This window comes from Lemur catta, chromosome 6 (genome assembly GCF_020740605.2).
Source record: "Lemur catta isolate mLemCat1 chromosome 6, mLemCat1.pri, whole genome shotgun sequence".
NCBI lineage: Eukaryota > Metazoa > Chordata > Mammalia > Primates > Lemuridae > Lemur > Lemur catta.
The window spans coordinates 68,766,103-68,786,795 of record NC_059133.1 but is presented as its reverse complement, the minus strand read 5'-3'; the positions used below and the strand labels follow the sequence as shown (position 1 = coordinate 68,786,795).

The 20,693-nt window shown below is 39.5% G+C and overlaps 1 long non-coding RNA gene across 2 annotated transcripts in view; it reads left to right on the top strand.

The window, feature by feature from the left end:
- Positions 1 to 4,048: 4,048 nt before the first annotated feature.
- The window catches only part of LOC123639876, a 64,430-nt gene continuing 47,785 nt past the window's right edge, over positions 4,049 to 20,693 (top strand). The window contains exons 1-2 of one of the 2 annotated variants that reach the window (XR_006735828.1): positions 4,049 to 4,411; positions 10,414 to 10,532. This is a non-coding gene — a long non-coding RNA (uncharacterized LOC123639876). The remainder of the gene's footprint in view (positions 4,412 to 10,413; positions 10,533 to 20,693) is intronic. The other variant, XR_006735827.1, reaches the window with a different exon arrangement.

Sequence of the window (20,693 nt, the reverse complement as noted above, 5' to 3'; positions counted from 1 at the left end):
ATGAGAACACTTAGTTTACATCATAGAATTTCTGGCATCTCCTCAGAAATTTCCTCACTTCACATGTCTTCCCACCTGTTCCTCCAGTTCTGGTTTCCAAGGCCCCCTCTGGCCTCACTTCACTCCCTAGCTCAGAGGTCCCTGATCCATCACTATTTCTGGCACTAACTCCCTCACATTCTTACTCTTCTGTTTTGCTTGTGATGTAATTTTCCAAATGACAGTCTACCTTGGTAAAGAACATACACCATTAGGTTTTACATCTGGCATGTATAGACTCTGCTATTTTAACTGCAGTGGACTTCTGCTAGTTTTTGCTCACTATCATCCAGCCCCCTCTTTTTGGGTAACATCTCGATTCTCCTTTGGTGAAGTACCTGTCCAAGGCTGTATTCCAGTCTTGGAAGCAGCTCCCCTACGAATGTGACTCTGGCTAAGATAGTTTCTCTCTCTTGCTCTCTGGGATTGAACTCGAGTGGAGTGATCCAAAGATATTAAGTGATTTATGCAGGCAGCTATGTCCTAAAGAATCAGTCTATCCATTTCTGCTACTGAGACCTGCGAAAATGCTTTGGTTTTGTTCTTTATGTATTGGTTCATTGGCTTCCCTTTTGGCCCTTTTGTTTCCATATTCTTCCAATGAAATTCCTTTCATCTTGCGATAAAAGTGATTTTCTGTTGTTTGCAACCACAAAACCCTAACTAGCCATGGCAGCTTGTATTAGTGATTTAAATTCTATATAATCAGGAGACTTATGTTTACGTATTTGGATGTCATGAGGATTAAATGTGAAAATGAACTTAAAGTGTCTGGTCTGCAATAGGCACAATAAACCCATGCCCTCCAAGCTCAGGAGAACCTCCAACAGAGTTTGGCGGTCTTTTTAATTGTTCTGGGCCATCTGCTTCTCCAAATCCCCTCAGCAGATTTTACAAATATTTACAATTTTCTTTAGGCTGCCCCTTCCACCTCCACCTCATTCTCAACAGCCTGTCTGGAATGTCACAGGAGAATGTCAAGGAGACAGAGATACCAAGTTTGCAGAATCTTGGAAGGCTTTTTTAATCTTGTGATTCATGCCAGTGCCATGATGTCATAAACTTCGCTCATAAGAATAATCTTTTGAAAAACAAACCACCAAAATCTCCTTAGCATTACCTACATCCTGTAATAAGTGTGTGTGATACTAAGAGTGACTTACTGGAGTGATTGAGGTTGTAATCTGCTCTGCTGCTGAAATTCTGCTTTATAATTTGGCAATGTTGGACTTGAAGGTCACGTCTCATAGTTTATCTTCTTACTGTGGGTTTCTGGTATGCCGTGGAAGGCAGCACATCCAGTCTTTGAACCGCTATCAGGATCAGAACGCTCCTGGTTTGTCCTGGCACCAAAGATACTGCTTGAAATTTTTTGTGTCTTCTTTCCAGTTTGATCATTCGAATGTCAAGATTACATGCAGTTACAAATAATTTATGTAGTAAAGGATCAGAATAATGTCTTAATTATGAAAGGGTCCATAAAGCATTCTCAACAGATTTTAATAACAAAACTACAAACACATCAGTCTAAAACAACACCAGCCATAAATTTATGCAATTTCAATAATAAATAAAAAATAGCACTTTGAGATGAGGGAATATTGGCCAACTTGAAAAGATAGTTTCAGGATATCTAGGATCAAGCCTTATAACTTTCTCATTGATTTCCAGACAAGGAGGCTCCCTTTATATATTATGTTTATTCTCCCTCCCTCCCTTCCTTCACTCTTTCCTTTTTTCCTTTCTTCTTCTCTGTCTTTTTAAAGCTTCCTAAATAATCCAGAGCTAGCATTAAGTTTATTAAACATGTCATTTTCTCAGTACATATGTTTCAATTTTTGTATTTAAAAATTAATTTTAATTTGAAATTTTTTTTTCTCACACCACTGCAGATTTTTAATGTTTACATATTTTTCTTTGGATGAAACATGAGTTTCTTCTTGTGATCCATGATCAATTTTAAACCTTAGCACTATGGCACTATTGACTGGTTTCTGGGCAGACTCTTCAAGTAGATGCACTTGGAGTACGGAGATGATTCCATCAGTCTTAGAATGGATGCCCTAGAGATTCAAACATGCAGAGAAGTTCTGAGGGCTCAGCCTCAATGCCAGTGATTTCACTGGTGAAAATAAGGGTCATGGCTTGAATAAGAGGAAACATCCACCCACCTGACATCAGGTTTCACTCTTAAGGAAGGGCACATATCAACTTAGAAGTGCCAAAGTTTCTGATCTTGTATATATATTAATATGACTAGGAGGCTGCTGCATGTAGCTTGTGATTGGCATTATGATGTTATTCCATAATTATTAAAATATAATAATGTGTATAGTTATCACATTATATTGCATTATTATTATTTTTTTTTTTTTGAGACAGAGTCTCACTCTGTTGCCTGGGCTAGAGTGCCGTGGCATCAGCCTAGCTCACAGCAACCTCAAACGCTTATGCTCAAGCAATCCTACTGCCTCAGCCTCCCAAGTAGCTGGGACTACAGGCATGTGCCACCATGCCCGGCTAATTTTTTCTATATATTTTTAGTTGTCCGGTTAATTTCTTTCTATTTTTCAGTAGAGTCGGGGTCTCACTCTTGCTCAGGCTGGTCTCGAACTCCTGACCTTGAGCGATCCTCCTGCCTCGGCCTCCCAGAGTGCTAGGATTACAGGCGTGAGACACCGTGCCAGGCCCATTATATTGCATTATGAACTCTTGCTCACAGCACATTTATATCATAGAATGTGGGACATCAGGAGTAGCAGCATATAGACCCAGTGTTTATGCTAGGGACACCCTGTGGGACATGGCTCGCAGAACTTGATTTCATAACAGTGGCTCAGGAGAGGTTTAGGTCTGAAATCTTCGGCATTCCAGGGAGAAATTGGTCTTAGTTAAGCAATTTGTATAGGAGAATAGATGTGTTAAGGTTCTAAGCCTTGGGACAGGGACTATGAAGTACCTGAAGGAGGTAATGGCAGATAGGAGTTGATTATGAAGTTGGGTGCAGCTGTCATTTTTATATTTTCTGCATAAACTGATAAAGAGTGTACCAGCCTGAGCAAGAGCAAGACCCCGTCTCTACTAAAAATAGAAAGAAATTATCTGGACAACTATAATCTATACAGAAAAAATTAGCTGGGCATGGTGGCACATGCCTGTAGTCCCAGGTACCCGGGAGGCTGAGGCAGTAGGATCGCTTAAGCCCAGGAGTTTGAGGTTGCTGTGAACTAGGCTGACGCCATGGCACTCACTCTAGCCCGGGCAACAGAACGAGATTCTGTCTCAAAAAAAAAAAAAAAAAGAGTGTGAGCCTTTTGCTCTTTTTATGTAGAGCTAAAAGTATAAACAATGGCTTGGTGGACATATTAGTGGCTTCTTCTGAAAAAGGTGGGAAATGTTTTGCTGTTTCCACATTCCATCATGCCTTTGCCTTAGGGATTGTACCAAACAGATACAACTCTTTATGGAGTTAAGTTTCTCTTTAGAATATTTTTATTAAAAAAGATTTCTAAGCTGGGCATGGTGGCTCACACCTGTAATCCTAGCACTCTGGGAGGCCGAGGCCAGAGGATCACTTGAGCTCAGGAGTTCAAGACCAGCCCGACCAAGAGCAAGACTCTGTCTCTACTAAAAATAGAAAGAAATTAGCCAGGCAACTAAAAATATAAAAAATTAGCCAGGCATGGTTACACATGCATGTAGTCCCAGCTATTCGGGAGGCTGAGGCAGGAGGATCGCTGGAGCCCATGAGTTTGAGGTTGCAGTGAGTTAGGCTGATGCAAGGGCACTCACTTGGGCAACAGAGTGAGACTCTGTCTCAAAAAAACAAACAAACAAAAAAAGGTTTCTACTCCCAATCAGAAGTTCCCAGAAGTAATCGATCGCCTCAAATGAAGCCAACATGTCTATCAGATGGGAAACGGGTGGAACTTTCATACTGTTAAGCAAGGAGTTGGCTATAAAAGCGTGGAACTCGGGAAAGTGAACTAATCTAGGAATTTGGATTTGGCAGTCATCAGCATGCAATGGTAGCTAAAGGCACCGGTATAGAAAAATTTACAAAGGAAGAGTGTTTAGAATAAGAAAAAAGAGAGGAGGATTGCATTGTGAAAAAAATATCAATATTTATAAAGAGAGAAAGGAAGAAGATCAACAGTGGATAAAAGCCAGGAAGAATGGTGTCACCACAGCCAAGGGAAAAGAGAAAACAAATTCTACGGAGATTAAGCAAGGACTGAAAAATACTAGAATTTTCAACCAAGAAGACTTTGCAATATCCCAGTCACCTGGGGATCACAGTTCCAAAGGAGACATTGGGATGCAGATCAAATTGCTATGGACCAAAGAATAAATGGGAAAAGCGGAAGTTGAGGTATGTGAGGACTTCTATTTCAGGAGATGCAACCTTGGAGATGGGGTGTTATCTAGAGCTGAACCTGTAGTATAGAAAGGGTTTTGTTTTTTCTTTTTTCCCAAGATGGTATGGAGTGAAGCTTCAGAGTATAGTTTCAGAGTATCCAGAACCAAGAAGGGGTTAGAGCTCGTCAAGAGGAAGCTGTAAGAGCAAGAGGGTAGGAGAAGACCATAAAGAATACAAGAGAAGTTTGTAGCCAGTCCCCCAAGATCCTTCCTCCTCGTGTTCACACCCTCGTGTTGTCCCCTCCCACATTGTACCAGGGATGGTCTGAGGGACTGATTGAATATGGCAGAAATGATGTTACATTGTTTCTGAGATTAGGTTATAAAAGATACTGTGGCTTTCTGAGATGAGATTATACAAGATCCAGTGGTTTCTGTCTTGGTGGCATTCTCTCTCTGTCTCTTTCTCTCTCTGATCACTTATTTACTCTGGGGGAAGCCAGCTGCCATGTCAGAAGCAGCCCCGAGAAGCACACATGGTGAGGAACTGAGGCTTCTTGCTAACGACCAAGCTGAGCAAACTTGGAAGTGAATCCCTCAGCTCAGCTCAGCCTACGGGTGATGGCAGCCACGGCTGACAGTTTGGCTGTAACCCTCGTGAGAGACCCTGACCCAGAACAACTCAGCTAAGCTGCTGCCAGATTCCCCACTATCTAAAACTGTGTGAGATAATAAATGTTTATTGCTTTAAGCTGCTAAGTCTTGGGTAATTTGTTATAAAGAAATAAGTTTCTCTTGTATTATTTATTTCTCTATAATAAATTATCCAAGACTGGCTTTGCGCAGGAGGATGGACTGCTTCTCTGAGGAGCTGCCATGTAGGGTCACTTTTACAAAATCTTGTTCTTCAAATTTACCCTTTATTGCTTAGGCTTGACGTCTTAAAATATTTCAAATTCCAAATTACAACTAGACTTAAAGCATTTATATTGCTCATCAAAAAATATTTTAAAAATTAAATCTATTACTTTTTGTGACATGCCACCCAAAGTTGGCTACAATACCTCTTTTCTTAGGTGATATCTATTTAATCATTCATTTGATAAATATTTATTGACAGTATAAACTTTATGGAAAGCAATGTTGCTTTTAAAGTGAGTAGTGAGGTGATAAATGAGCTATTTGTTAGTGTATCCAAATTATCCAGCGACAAGAGTTTACAGAACAAAGAAGTATGGGTGTTAGCATAAAAGCATAAATACCCAAACAGTATATGTGAGAAGTTAATAATGTTGGCAGAAAAAAAAATGATACATACAAAAAACCCAAGCAAGTGTGAAGCACAATGTGAGAATACATCAAAGAAAAATTGTGTTCAAAGTATAAGAATCATGTTTGGATGACGAACAGTAGACCATCAGTGCAGACAAATGCATCCCCCGATCACAGAACAATGAGGACTTCTGTGGCAAGTGCGTGCAACTGCCAAATGGGATGATATAAAAAAAAGTATGAAGGGAAAACTAATTTTGGGGATAAAACCATGTGGAACTGAAGCTGATTCTTGAAGTTCTGCTTCTGGTTATCCAAGAGTTTAACCATTCATGATAAGTAAAAAATTATTCTGCTAGTAGAGGTGAACTTATGGCAGCAAACTTGCAAAATTTTCAGTCATGTCCATTATTTATCTCAGACCTTCACTCTTGTAGTCTTTTGAGGAAGGACTTAAGTACAAACCATGGGGCAAAGTTTAAAATACCAAATATGCCTTAAAGTAAGTAGAGTTTTTAGCCACTTTCTGTTCTCCTTGGTTGTATTTTGGGTTGTGCTGGGTGTTGGAGCAGGCTGGACCACAGCAAGAGCCCGGAGCTTGACCAGGTCCTGGGGCTGCACAAAGGGGGGATGAGATGAACAGGCCCAGCTGTGAGCATAGTGAGAAAGTCTAGACCAGTGGGCAAAGCACAATTTGCATGGTTTTCAATTCATAATCTGTTAGAAAAATTATAGTACTTGGAAGACGTTGCTTTGAATTCTGGGTTTAAAATTTGATAACTCTGTGATCCTGAGCAAAAGGCTTTACCTTTGTGAGTATCAATATCTCCTCCACAAAATAGAGCTGAAAGTAATATACCTGCTATAATTATTACATCCTGGTTTTTTTTCTTAAAAGTCAAGTGAGTCTTGCATTAAATATATGTGAAGCCATTTTTTTTGAACTTTAAAGTCCTATAAACTGGCTATTTTTATTGTTGATATTACTATTATTCCTTTTTGTTTTGCATCTTTCTGTTCTTGGCAAAACTTCAGATAGGCTTTAAGGGATGAGTGAACACAACTTGGGAAGGGCTAATAGCTAACTTTAAAATACAAAACAAACAAACAAAAAACTATGTCTTTTCTAAAAATCATTAACACAATTGAAATTAGTTTTTGAATCAGAATATAATGCCTAAAACGAACCTATATGACTGGAAAACATTAAATCTTTATCTCCTTGAGATTACAAAGACTTTTATCTAGCACCCTAGAAAAAGCCCAATTTTTCCAACACCAAAAAGCCAAGCCTATTAGCACTTACTGCTGCAAATGGTTGCCACAAAAACAAAATAATGAAGATTGAATTTATGGATTATGTAAAAGGCAAGTCTCTGGGATCTTTAAAAGTATTTTTTCTGTTTATAAATATAACACATTGTATAAATTTTGGAAACTCAGTACAAGCATAAAAAAGAAAATTATTATAACTTGTAATCATATTGCTCTCATACATAATTGCTCTTAATATTATTGCACAGTTCCAATTTTATCTTTTTTCCACTTTTTATTATGAGCAATATCATAGCATTATACAATCTTTCAAAACATGATTTTTACTATCATAGTCTAAAAAGATCTTTTTTAAAAAAGGTCTGAATTTGGTGTTTCCAAGGTAAATATTTTTATTTCAGATATTTTTCTAAGGACCCACGTTCAAAACCTTGCATCACTCTGGTCTCTTTCTCTTTTCCTTATGGGGAATCAAATCTGCATCCCATCACTAAGTCCTATTAATTTTTTCCTTTCTATGCCTGTTCCTATAGCCTTGGGCCAGTCCCCTGTTTCTTCAACCCTGGATTATTGAAGTACTTTTCTGACTTGTCTATTTTTTTTTTAGTCTCTTTTCTCTATAGTAGTATATTTTACATACCTCTTTGCATCATTACCCTGCTCAAAAATATTGACTGCCTCTATATTCTATAGGAGAGATCCCAAACTGGAGCTCCAAAGCTAAGCAAAGTCTGCAGATTCGTTTTATTACAACTCCACAGTGTACGGAACATTAGTTTTTAATTAGTTGGAATCCTTTAAATGGGCCCTATGCTTCACTGATTTGTGTTACCTGCCTGACTTCTAAGTATGACAGAGTAGATTTTGCATTTTATAACTCCAGGGGGCACTGTGCACATAACATCTATAGTCGTGTCTGCAGCAAAGACAGTATTTGAAAGAAAAAAAAAAAGAGTTGTGCAGTGCACAACCCTACCTGGTGGCCCAACTGAAGCCCATAGGCGTTTGAAGTTTTATACTCTAGTCTGTAAAATATCATAAAACTGATAACTTGTCTAACTCTGCCCACCACAGTGACTAATCAAGCCCATCCTGTCCCATTGCCTGGAAAAGCCTGACATTCCTATTAATAAAAGCTTTGCAATCTAAGATAAGCCATGAAAAACAAATATTTGAAAAGCCTTGAATTCCAAGATAAACCATAAACTTTTCACTCAAAAGACAGAAACATTATGGTTTTCTTTTGATCAAAACCAACCCAAAAGTTATCTAATCAGAATTGTTGACTAATATATTACAATCTGAGCTATTTCCTGACCTTGTGATTTTTATACTTTAAATACTCCTTACGTTTTTCACTGGGTGTGTCAGCTCTGCAGTACCTTGTCTCCTTGTCTAGTCAGTTCTCAGATTTGTCTCTGAGTTTTGCAAAATAAAGTGTAAAATGCCTTAAATCCTAATTCCAAGCTCTTTACTATGTAGACCCCACATCTCCGAAGTCTTCTCTTATACATAAATATTACACTTGAGACAAACTGTCTTATTCCCCAACATAACCTTTACAATCCTCTGTTGTATTTCTACTCCCCTGATCTGCCTGCTTCTCTTCCTCTCCTCTTAACCGACTTGCCTTCCATTCTTCAAGGCCCATTCCAATTCCACCTCCTTCAGGAAGCAGTCTTCAGACACCTTCGTTTTCATCCTTTTTTCTCCGAAGTCAAGTCTACTTTATCATGTATTTGACACTATGCAAATTCTACATGGATATGTATTTTTCTTATTTATTTTCAGTAATTATCTTTTTTTCTTATTGTAAAAGTCACACTTGTCCAATTTAAAATACAGAAATATAGAGGAACAAAATGACATGTTGAATCACTTGTAATAAAACAATAAACACGAAAGAAAAAAGGCAACTGAATATTTGTATACTCATGGGATGGAGAAGAACCATTTGGCTTCATGCCAAAAGGTATAAACCTTAAGTTTAGAAACAGTAATCCAACTTTATAAACCCGTTACATTTCTATATGATATTTGTTCCGTGGAGTAAACCACAAAGTATTTCTTTTGTTAGGAGAGTTTTTAACTTTTAGAAATATGCAGTGAAGTTCTGTTGACTTTAGAAGGGGCTTATTTCTTTGTCAGTAGCACGTGAAAAAGTGGCCAGCCTGTTCGGGCCTTGATTAATAACAGCACATATATCTCTCTAAAGTACTTTTTGCTGTTGTAGAAAGTAAAAATGTGTAGGATGTTGACACAAGAGAAACTGTCAGTATTACCAGAGCCTTTGGTTCTAGACAGGATTTGAACAGTTGCTGGCAAGAAAATAATGACAATTTTGTGAATTTTGGAAATGAAAACTACTAAATGGTAGATGGGAATTAATCACTATTCTTTTAGTCTTAGAGCTAAAGAAAAGCCGGTGGACTGATCATTAATACTTTTGGCATCTGAATAAAGCTACCTTATTTTCAAAAAGGCAAAAGAAGAATTTTGTTTTTTCATCAGGGTAAACACAGTAAAATCTCTGGTAATTTGTAACAAATAAAGCACCTTCAAGCTACCATAAATCACCACACTGTTTGTTCCGGTCTGTCAGGTGTGTAAAGCCCAGCTATGGCTTTGGAGGTTCCCTTCCTCCATAATCTGTGTGCAGACCCTCCGCCTCACCCAGGTGCCTTTGGAGTTTTCATCCTTTATTGTAAACAATTGATATTTTCTCAGACTTATGTAACATGTAAATAAAACCCATACCCTTAGCTACTACACTAGGGGCATCGGGTGGGGAAAGACACTCAAAGAAAGAATAATAGCTATCACGTATTGAACACTTATGGACTGAGTCCTTTCAATCCTCAGAACCACCTCCTAAACGATTATCATCCTCATTTTACAGACGAGAAAAATGAGGCTTGGAGACATTAATTAACCTAAGAGGCCCTGCAGTCCTGCGAGTTTTCCAGGTGGAACATTTTCTCCTGCATGTGTACTTCCTGCAGTTGTTCCTTCCACCTCTTCCCACACAGGGTCTTAGTCCCTGGCTGCTCCTCTCATCCGATCCCAGAAATCCAAATTGCAGTGGCTGCTAATCTCCAACAACAAATTCCTCCCTCTTTCAAAAAATTTTTTGAACCCACTCTTCTCAAAACTAGCTGAATTTTGGTTGACGGCCCCCTTCCCCACCCTAGCTAAAGTTCAATAAAATTCGTGCCCCCTCCTTTGCCAGGGTAGGCTGTTTTTAGCTTCAGTGGGAGGCTTCTCAGGCCCAGACGCTTCTGAATGAAGGCTATGCTAATGGTACTCTGGTTGATTTTTTTCCACCTTCATTTCCCTAAAGCCACACAGCTAGGAAGTAGTAGAGCTGGGATCCAGACTCTGATGTCATAACTATACTCCATCGGTAATTTTCAACTTTACAAGTCACTGGTTGAACTGTTTGCTATTTGAAATGCTCTCTTCTCACAGATGTGATTCCGCAGTCTGAAGCCAGCCCTTTCAGCTCTTACAGCCATCCCAAATCTGCTGTAAGTGGAGGAAACAAAGCAATAATGAAATAAAAGATTAGACTTGAGTGAACAAAAGAGGTAGGTTTTGGCAGAATGACCACGTAATTTATTGTCCAATGAGGAGACTTTGGAGAGTGATGGGTGCTTTTAATAATGGCACTAGGACAATAGGATAAACAAGGGCCATCCTGGACACACCGGGACATATGGTCACTATAGGTTTAGGTCATAACAGAATAGCTTTGAGCAAGTCACCTTAACCTCCTTGAGCCTCAATCTCTTTATTGTAAACTGGGAGCATTGACACTTAGCTCATGGGGTGGTTGTAAGAGTCTTGAGTCTGAAACACAATATGGTTTTCATTCTCTTTACCTCATGTCTGAGAGCCAAGTATTCAACCTCCTTCTTTATTTGCCGACCAGGGCAATTTTTCCACAGAACTAAAAACCTCCACATACTCACATCTACATGACCTTGTTCTTTATTCTCCAAGGCTTTTAACCCAATACAGTTATCGTTTATAATTCTGTGTGAATCTTATGTGGGTTTCCTTCATATTATTATGATTCATTTATTCATATATTTAACAACTTTTTTTTTTGAGCACCCAGTGTATGACAGGAATTGATCTGAGTCTTAGGGCTACAGTAGTAAACAAAACTAAGTTTTTACTGTGAGGGAGTTTACATTTAACTGGGGAATACAAAACATTACAATAAATAGATAGTGTATCTGTTATACAATGGTGATAGGTGCTATGGTGATAGGTAAGGGGGAATAGGTATTTCGGGGGCAGGGGTATGGAAAACTATTTTATATAGGGAGGTCAGGGGAAGCATCACCATCAAGGTGACATCTGAATAGAGACCTGAGGAAATGGGAAAGCAAGCCACGTGGATATGTGATGAAAAAGTGTTGCAAGCAGAGGGAAGAGTAAGTGCAAAGGCCCTGGGGTAGAAGCACGCTTATGTTCAGGGAGCAGAAAGGAAGCCAGTGTGGCTGGAGCTGAGGGGCCAAAGGGAAGAACATAAGGATAGGAGGTCTGGGAGGCCAAGGATGGATGTGGGTGTAAAATCATGAGTGAGACAGGAAGTCATTAGAGGTTTTGAGCCAAAGTGACCTGATCTCACTTTCATTTTCATAGGATCACTCAGATATGGTATGAAGACTAGACACAGAGAAGTAGAGAGATTAGTTAGGAAGTTATTGAAATAATCTGGGCAAGAAATGATAATGTTTAAACCACAGTGGTAGCAGTGCATTGGTAGGAAGTGGCCATAGTATGAATATGTCATGTTTTGAATTTAAAGTCAGTAAGATTTCTTAAATGATTCATGTAGAGTATGAGAGAAAGACAGAAATCGAAGATGATGCCAAGATTTTTACCCTAAGCATGTAAAAGAAAAGATTTTCTTCACTGAGATGGGGAATGCTATAGAAGAAATAGGCTTGGGAAGAAAATCAGGAGTTTGTTTTTATTTAAGCTGAGTTTAAGATGCCTTGCTGGTATCCAGGTAGAGAGGTTGCATAAGCAGGAATTCAGAGAGCCCCAAGCTGACATTGCCCTCTTCCTGCCTCAAAGGAGAAAGAAAAGTCTTTGCTCCCTGAGGCAAACAAAATTTCCTCAGGAACAGAAGGGGAAAGATCTTGGATTCTTACCTTTTGGAATCTAAATACCTGTCTCTACTGGGAAGATAAAACCAGCCTCTTTGAGGGTGTTCTCCCCCTTTGACATGTAAATGAAGGGAGATGGGTCTTTAAATCCTTTCCGGTGTCTCTGCAGGGAGGGGAAGACCCCTGTCCTGGAATGAAAGGCTTTAACTCCAGGTGAGATAGGAGATGTTTATTGTCCTCTAAGTGGAAGCAAATGGCTCCAAGATGACGGCTGTAAAGAGCAAATATTTTGGGGGGAAATAAAAGCAAGTGCTCTCATCTTCATAGTTGATCAATATCTGTGGCTCAGGAGGCTGGAGTTTTTTGCAGGAACACTGAGAAATATGGGGAAAATGTATTTTCCCACAAGCCGCAGTGCAAAATGTCAGAATTTATCTTTGGTAACATGTGGACATCCTTTCTGTCCTCTTTCCCTCCCACTTAGTGCATCCTTTCTTTGACTTCTGGTGTCCTTATGAAACTCTATGCTATCATTTCTATTTTTAGGATGTGGACCCCCTTCCTCAAATACTCTCTACTCTCTGTTACAAGATTACTTTTACATCATTTCCCCAAATGTTAAAATCCCATATTTTTAGAGCGGCTCATCTCAGCTAGTTGTTAGGAGGAAAGCAAACTAAGTCAAAATTAGTCATAAATGAATTATGTGCTTTTAGTATTGCAGGAGTGTTTTTTTTTTAAGAGTACCAAGATCTGTCACATGGAGGAGGAGGTATTGTAAAAAATAAAGTGAAGTGGAAAAAAAAGGTTGTGAAAACACACTTGTTAATTTGTAAAATACCATATAAATAAAAGTAGATTTGTATAATAATTATGCAATGAGATCTGGGAAAGAGAAAATACCACACTACACTTTAATACAGATTTATGTTGAATTCCCCCATTTCAGTGCATTTATTTTCCTGCCTCTGGTTCATGGGCACAGGATGGCTGCTGCACCTGCAGATTCACATTTATATTCCTGGAAGAAAGAGGAATATAAAGTGAAGGGTGAAGGGGGCGGAAAAAGATTTGTCTTTTTATTTAGAAGGGGTCACTAACCTCAGAGACCACTGCCTCCATCTTATTTCTCAGAACAGCATCACATGGGCAGCCCAGGTGAAAAAAAGACGGAAAAGTAAGTTTTCAAACTGGATACATGACTACTTCAAATAAAATCAGGGTTCTACTGGGAAGAAGGATGTGTGTGTGTGTGTGTGTGTGTGTGTGTGTGTGTGTGTGTGTGTGTGTGTGTGTGTGTGTGTGTGTGTGGTTAGCAGGGAGGAGGAATATTGTCTTGTTACAGCAAGTGGTCCCTAAGACAAACCAAGCGGCACATGGAGAGTCGGAGAATCAAGGTTTACTCACCAGCAGGCTCAGAGGGGTCTCACCATCAAATTCTGAGCCCCGTTTACCCAATTTTTCCCACTTTTATTAAGTTGAGGTGGTCCAAGGGGTGGGGTCTCAGGTGACTAATGCCTGCCGGGTAATAGGCTAGTTGATGTGTCAGGTAATAGGTTAGTATTATGTTGATGCACCAGGTAATAGGTTTAGTGTTATGCTGATGCACCAGGTTAATAGATCAGTTGATGGGCCAGGTAATAGTCTTAGTGTTATGCATATGTGCCAGGTAATAGATTAGTTGATAGGCCAGGTGTTAGGTTAGTATTATGCTGATGAGGGTCTTCCGTGAGGGGTGGGGATCTCAGGTGGCTGCTGTGCCAAGTAATAGATGGGGGTTTTCCTTATCAGTTGAGCAGGTGACTAACAATGTTAGCTCCATCCAGCAATTTTACTTCTAGGAATGTATCCTATGGTGATACTCACTGTGGCAGAAACTTTGGTGCCCCACCTAGATCTCTGGGGATCCCAGCTACCATTTTGGTATGCCCATCCCCCCAGCAGCTGTGGGTGCTGCTGGTAATGTTTGCACCTACAAGCCTGAGGAGTGGCCTTAGATGAGTAGAGCCCACCTGAAACTGAAGTTCATGGGAATTATGTACTACTATGGCCAGTGACTCTGTGGGAGTACAAATGTTCTGGTCCCTTGCCTAAGAGCAGACGGATTCTGTTTGCAGTTTATGCTCCAGAGCTCCCTGTAGGAACAGGCTGAATCTAGACTCCACCTGGAACCACATTCTTGCTTTACTTCCTTCCCTTTCCTGTCCTGCTTCTCTCACTCTCTTTGGTGTGTCCTTAGAGTGCTCTCCTAATAAATTACTTGCCCAGGAATCTCCACCAGTCTATGCTTGCAGGGAAACAGACCTAAGACACTCACAGATGTAAAAAATGACACCTACAAAATTATCCATTGCTTCATTGTTCATAATAGGAAAAGACTGTTAACAAGCTGAACATCCATCACTGGGATACTGGTTAAATAAAGCACAGTAGTGCATATGATGGATACTCATGTTGCTGTTAAAAAGAATGAGGTCACTAAACTCACCACATTGGTTGCCTAGGACAGAAACCAGGGGTTGAGGAACAAGTAAACCTTCACTGTACCTTTTGTTCCTTTTTGAATTTTGAACCCTTTGGACGTATTGCATATTTTAAAAAAATAAAATTAGCATTAAAAATTAATGCAGATTAAGCAAATAAGTTTGATAGCTAAGTGAAAATTTTTAAGACCTGAACAATCTATTAAATGGTGACATGTCAAACCGTGAACTCCTAATGCTGTGACCAAAGATAGAAGTTCTCCTTAGGACGCCACTGTCACTCACTAGTGCTATGTTTTCCTGAGGAGATATGAGACTTAGCCACTCTTACGCATGACCAATCCATGGTTGGTGATGTGGGAAAGAAAATTAATGCTGCAAAATGTTTTTTAAATGACTGTAAAATATTAATAACAAAAACCATTATTTATTGAGAGATTACTCTGTGGCCTCTCTCTCCTCCCTTTTATATCTACATTTCTCACAGTCTCCCACACTCCCTGTTCCCTTGCACTTATTCCTCTGCCGCTGCAATCTGCCTTTGTCCTTGTAAGGCTGGTGGCGGGCACCCCTCCCCTGCCTGATGGAAAAAGAAGAAGCCCATGAACCTGCCAAGAACAATGCCTGCCACCAGCCTTACAGTCCTCTCCCCCGCAAGGGCTCTTACCAGGGCCATCAATGGCCTCCTTGTCTCCACATGCAGCGGCTGTTTTTCAATCCCCATCTCTTTTATCTCTCAGCAGCGTTTATGCTCTCCTGGTTTCTGCCCACATCTCTGCTCATTTCTTCTTCATCTCCTGTGTAGGTTTATCCCCTACAACCAGCTGTACGTGTCTCAGTCTCTCAAGATTGAGACTTAGGCTGGCTTCTCTTCTCTCTTCCTGCTCTCTTCTTAGGCATCATTAGCCACATTCGCCGCTTCACTTACCATCTGTGGACAACTATGTCCCCCATTTGTCAAATTTCCTCTGAGCCCCTATTGTCAACTGTGCACCTAACATTTCCACTTGGCTATCCCAGTGAACGGCACCAACGTTCACCCAATTTCTCCTTTCAGGAGCCTGGGGATTATCTTCCTCTTTAAATATTCATGTCTAATTCATCACCAAATCCCATCAATTGTAACTTTTAAATATCTCTCTAATCTGTTTATTTTCCTTCATCTATACAGTTGCCACCCTCATTTTAGTGACCTCATAGTATCTCACTAGGGTTAGTGCAAAAGTCCTTTAACTCCGTTTCTGCTTTTTTTTTTTTTTTTTTGGTAGAGACGGTGTCTCACTCTTGGTCAGACTGGTCTCGAACTCCTGGCCTCAAGCGATCCTCCCTCCTTGGCCTTCCAGAGTGCTAGGATTACAGGCATGAGCCACCATGCCTTCTGCTTTCAATCTTGTTTTTTTTCTATTGCATTCATTGCACTGCACCCACAATAATCTTTTCAAAATGTAAATGTAATGTCACTCCCTTCAGTAAAATCATGCAATAGAATTTCAGTGTATTTCAAATAAATTCCAAAGTTCTCACCAAGGACTCCGGGGCTGTATAATCTGGCCTTTGCCCTCCTCTCCAATTTGGTTTCACACACTCTCTCTTTGGCTCCCTCTAGGTTCTTCCTTCAGTACTGGTTCTTCATTGTCTCAGGGCATCTGCTTTTGTTGTTTCAAAGTTTTTAACATTCTTCTCCCTCCTTTCATGTGTTTGGCCTTTTTTTCAGTGTTCAAGTTTCAGTCACGTGTCACTTCCTCAAAAAGCTTTCTCCGTCCTTGCCATCTAAAGTGCCCTCTGGCCGGGCGCGGTGGCTCGTGCCTGTAATCCTAGCACTCTGGAAGGCTGAAGCAGGAGGAGCACTTGAGCCCAGGAGCTTGAGATCAGCCTGGGCAATAGCGAAACACCATCTCTACAAAAAATAGAAAAAATTAGCTGTGCGTGGTGGCGCAGGCCTGTAGTCCCAGCTGCTTGGGAGGCTGAGGCAGGAGGATCACTGATCACCTGAGCCTAGAAGTTTGAGGTTTCTGTGAGCCAAGCTGATGCCATGGCACTCTAGCCGGGCAAGAGAGAGAGACTCTGTCTCAAAAAAAAAAAAAAAGAATTATTAGCAATAAATGGATGCTATTATAGGCTACTAATTTTGAGGGTGATTTGCTATACAGCAAAGGCTAACTGACACAGACATATCTGAGATCAGTTGGCTGCTTGGGTAAGGGCTCATAATGTGAAATTGTTAATTAGAGCCATCAGCTTACAATCTGTTTCCCAGTTCTCAGATGTGAAAATTTTAAAATTGTTAATTTGGGCCCAGGGCCGAAGAATGCCCGTCCCAAGGTGGGGCGCAGGAAATGTGGCATACTTAAGACCCACTCCCTGGCTCCACTCGTTGGGGGCCCACTTTTATAAAATAAAATAAAATTGTCAGTGGATGCAGAATTGATCAGATTCCATGTACACCATGATAACCAAATGATTCATAATAACCAAACTTACAAGAAGCTATATAAACCAAGATATCTATTAGAAAAATTGAGAGTGAAAATTATGCATTTTTTCATGTCCTCTGTTTAGGTAATTGGGAGGCATTTATATAATCAGCTTACTTAAGGGAGAATAAATTAGAGTAACAGGAAGTGTGTAGTTTGAAGAAATACTTTATCCAAGCCAAAATAAAGTAAAGCATTCTTATCCTACAATAGTGTGTAACTATGGAACAAGCACAGTATTTGTGTCCACCATAGTACATGTCTGTAAATAGTGTTATGTAATCAGTGTCAAAATCTTGCTCTCTGGCTATCTTTTATTTGTCTCTTCTGACCTTTGTTTTGATTGCAAAATTTCTTTGGACAGTATAAAATCAATATTTTAGGTTTAGAACCCAATTGATCTATTTAGTTCAATTACCTTCTAGTCCTTTCTCCCAGGTATTACATTCCAATCACCTTAACAAATCTTGAGTGTTTTAGATATTCTTATTTCATAGGTGTTTGCCATTTGTCTTTTGATTTTGTTAATGGTGACTTATGTTATCGTAACTTTTTGTTTAGTAGTCAAGTTTATCATTAACAAAAAATCCCTTTGAGGTTTTGTGTCACACTCAGAGGTATGCCTTAGAGATGTACCCTCTGGCTGTTGGAAATAGACTTTCAGGGAAAAACTTTTATCCCAGGATCAGCACTGCAAGAGTAAGCTAGTTGACCTGGTAACAAAACATATGACCTCAATAATTAATAAGAACTCCTGAAGACAATGAGCGGCAAGAACTTGAACTTGAGGAAAAACAATCTTCCTCATTCTTGATCTGTGAAACAATTTCCTGGCTCACATTAGAAACAATTGTTTCACCAGTTTTTGTTTTGTTTTACTTTGGCAGAGTTAGGGAACTATTGCTCTGTTCTGTGTAACAAGTTTCCAGATACTTACCTGGTATATTTACAAGAGATTATTGTGTCTTCAGAGTAGGTGTATTTTTATATTATACTTATGGCCGAATAAAATAGCAAAGGGGTCTTATTTTATCTACCACTGAATTTAATTTATTGGTGTGTATTTGTGTTTACACAAAAAAGAAGGCCTTTTTGTGAAAAGTAAATGATTTGTATTTCAGAGAGACTTGAGATAACTGTGTACTCTGATGAACAACCTCAAATTTTCGCCCTCTTGCTGTAAATGTACATAGATCAACTTAAGTTTAAAGTCCTTGGTCACATCCCAATTTATTATATTTAACCTCGAAGTCTATTATCTCCTGTTACAGCAAAGTAAAGTTTGACCTTACAGAAAAACATACATGAACATAAAATTGAGTAAAAAAAAAATAAATAAATAAAGCAGCTTTTAGGGTATTTTTATGCATATTGCCATAAATTTGTGCAGCATGATGCCCTAATGATATTTCCTTTATTTTCATGTTTATAAATATGTGATAGTACACTGTGGAAAAGTAATGCTATATGTTCCATATGTCACTGTTATTAGACCTTATTCATTCTTTACTGCATTTATGCCAGTAAAATTGATCTTCACAGACCTGTTTCGGGAAAATTCCAGGACAGTATAGAAAAACTTCCCCCAAACTGAGATGGATCAGAGATCAAAGAATGACTCAGACAACCAGCTTGATGAATTAGACTAGTTTATTAGAGGTTGCTTATAAGGGTCTTTGCTCCTGGGAGGCACAGGGATTTCTTCCATAGGAGCTTTCTTGCATGTAAAATCTGCATCTGCCCACCCTGTGGTAGTGCCTTAAATCCCCTTCTGATGAATGATGCAGAGCTTTTACATTGTATCACTGCTTCTTTACCATGAAACAAACCAAGCATGTGCAATACCTCATCATACAGCTCATGTTATGTTAATGATGTTACAATTTTCCACTAGGTGGGGATTTTAGTATTACAATTAGCTAAATTAGGGCACTATAGGACAGCCAAAGCAGTTTTAAAGCAGTCAGGGCAGTCTGAGCCCGCTGTTTCAGGGCAAGAAAGCGCTGGGGACTTTTCCTGGGCCCAGTATTTACCTTGGTATTTGCTTAATCTACTTTGTAACAATTTTGCTGAGCACTCCAGGCCCCCACAGCACAGTGTTTCTGTTATGTGGTGGGGAGCTTGCATTTTTCCCTCAGGCCTGCATTTTGCTTTTAATGCTAACTAATGAAAATCCAGAGCTTGTCTTATCAATGTAAGCCTCTGTAATTAACAAAAGAAGTCTTGGAAAGAGAGAAAGGATATATTCTTCTCCTCTGTAGCACAGAGGGGAAGATATCTTTCTGAGATATAAAACTTGTTCAAAATATCTGATTTTGTAAAATGTTACATGGTGGCTATTCACAAACATCAATCTTTCTTTTCTTCTACACAATATGGAGACTGTTCATAACTGTTTTCAATATGTTCTGTTTCATGTTATTATAAATCTGTTTGTTTGAAAAGAGTCTTATAAAACTACTAAGACTTAGAACTTAGTTGCTCTGTCCTTGAAAACAATCTCTAGAGAAATGCTGTGCTTTAGGGGTCCTGAGAATACACTAGTTTGGAGACTTGACTTAGTAACAGGCTATACTCATGGCTTAAGTTTTATTACTGCAAACGATATGACATAGGATCAGTAGAAAAATAGTATGGCAAAGTGAAGACTAGAAAGATTAGATGCAGACTTCCAGGTCCTCCCTCCATGTAGGTCACACTAAAGTGCTTTCTGTCTAGTTGCAAATTACAGAAACATGTATGAGATGGCTCTGCCCGGGTAAGCCTGCTTAGGTCTCAGGCCCTGGAGTTCTTACAGGAATCTGGTCACATAGGCACATTTCTCCTATGTGACCACCATGGTGCAGACCTCAATCCAGGAGGCAGATGCTCTGATAAACCTTAATATTTATGTTAAGCAATACTGACAACCTGACACATCATGACTCAGGAGCACAAAACAACCTCATTAACTAGTTACTGCGTTACTGCCAAGGGCTTAGCTCCCAGAGTTTGGCCAAGGGTTGGTAGGATGACTCCAGGTACTCCTGAAAACAAGCAAATGTGCTGAGTGAACTCCTTCCATACAGCTTGTAATTCTGATTGGTTGCTTTACTTGATAATTTGTTGTCCTGTTAATAAAACTGTAATTGACATTTCTGCATGTGTAAATAGGATAAATTCTTATGAAGTTTCTTCGCAAATCAGAGGATCATTTGTTTCTCTTTTCTTTTGTACATAATGGGAGGGGGCTCCAGGGAGGGAAATCTGAGACTTTGCTAGATTTTTTATTTTAACGAGTCTGAGTCTTATCTAATTAAAATTAACAACTAGTGAGGGATTCTACCAATATATAATTTAAAAATATTTTAGGTGGGGCACGGTAGCTCACGCCTGTAATCCTAGCACTCTGGGAGATCAAGATGGGAAGATCGCTTGAGGTCAGGAGTTTGAGACCAGCCTGAGCAAGAGAGAGAGCCCATCTCTACTAAAAATAGAAAAATTAGCCAGTTGCAGTGGCGTGTGCTTGTAGTCCCAGCTACTCAGGAGGCTGAGGCAAGAGGATCGCTTGAGCTCAGGAGTTTGAGGTTGCAGTGAGCTATGATAATGCCACTGTACTCTAGCCCAAGCATCAGGGCAAGACTGTTTGTCTCAAGAAAAAAAAATTTTATTATAAGACTAATTCATAC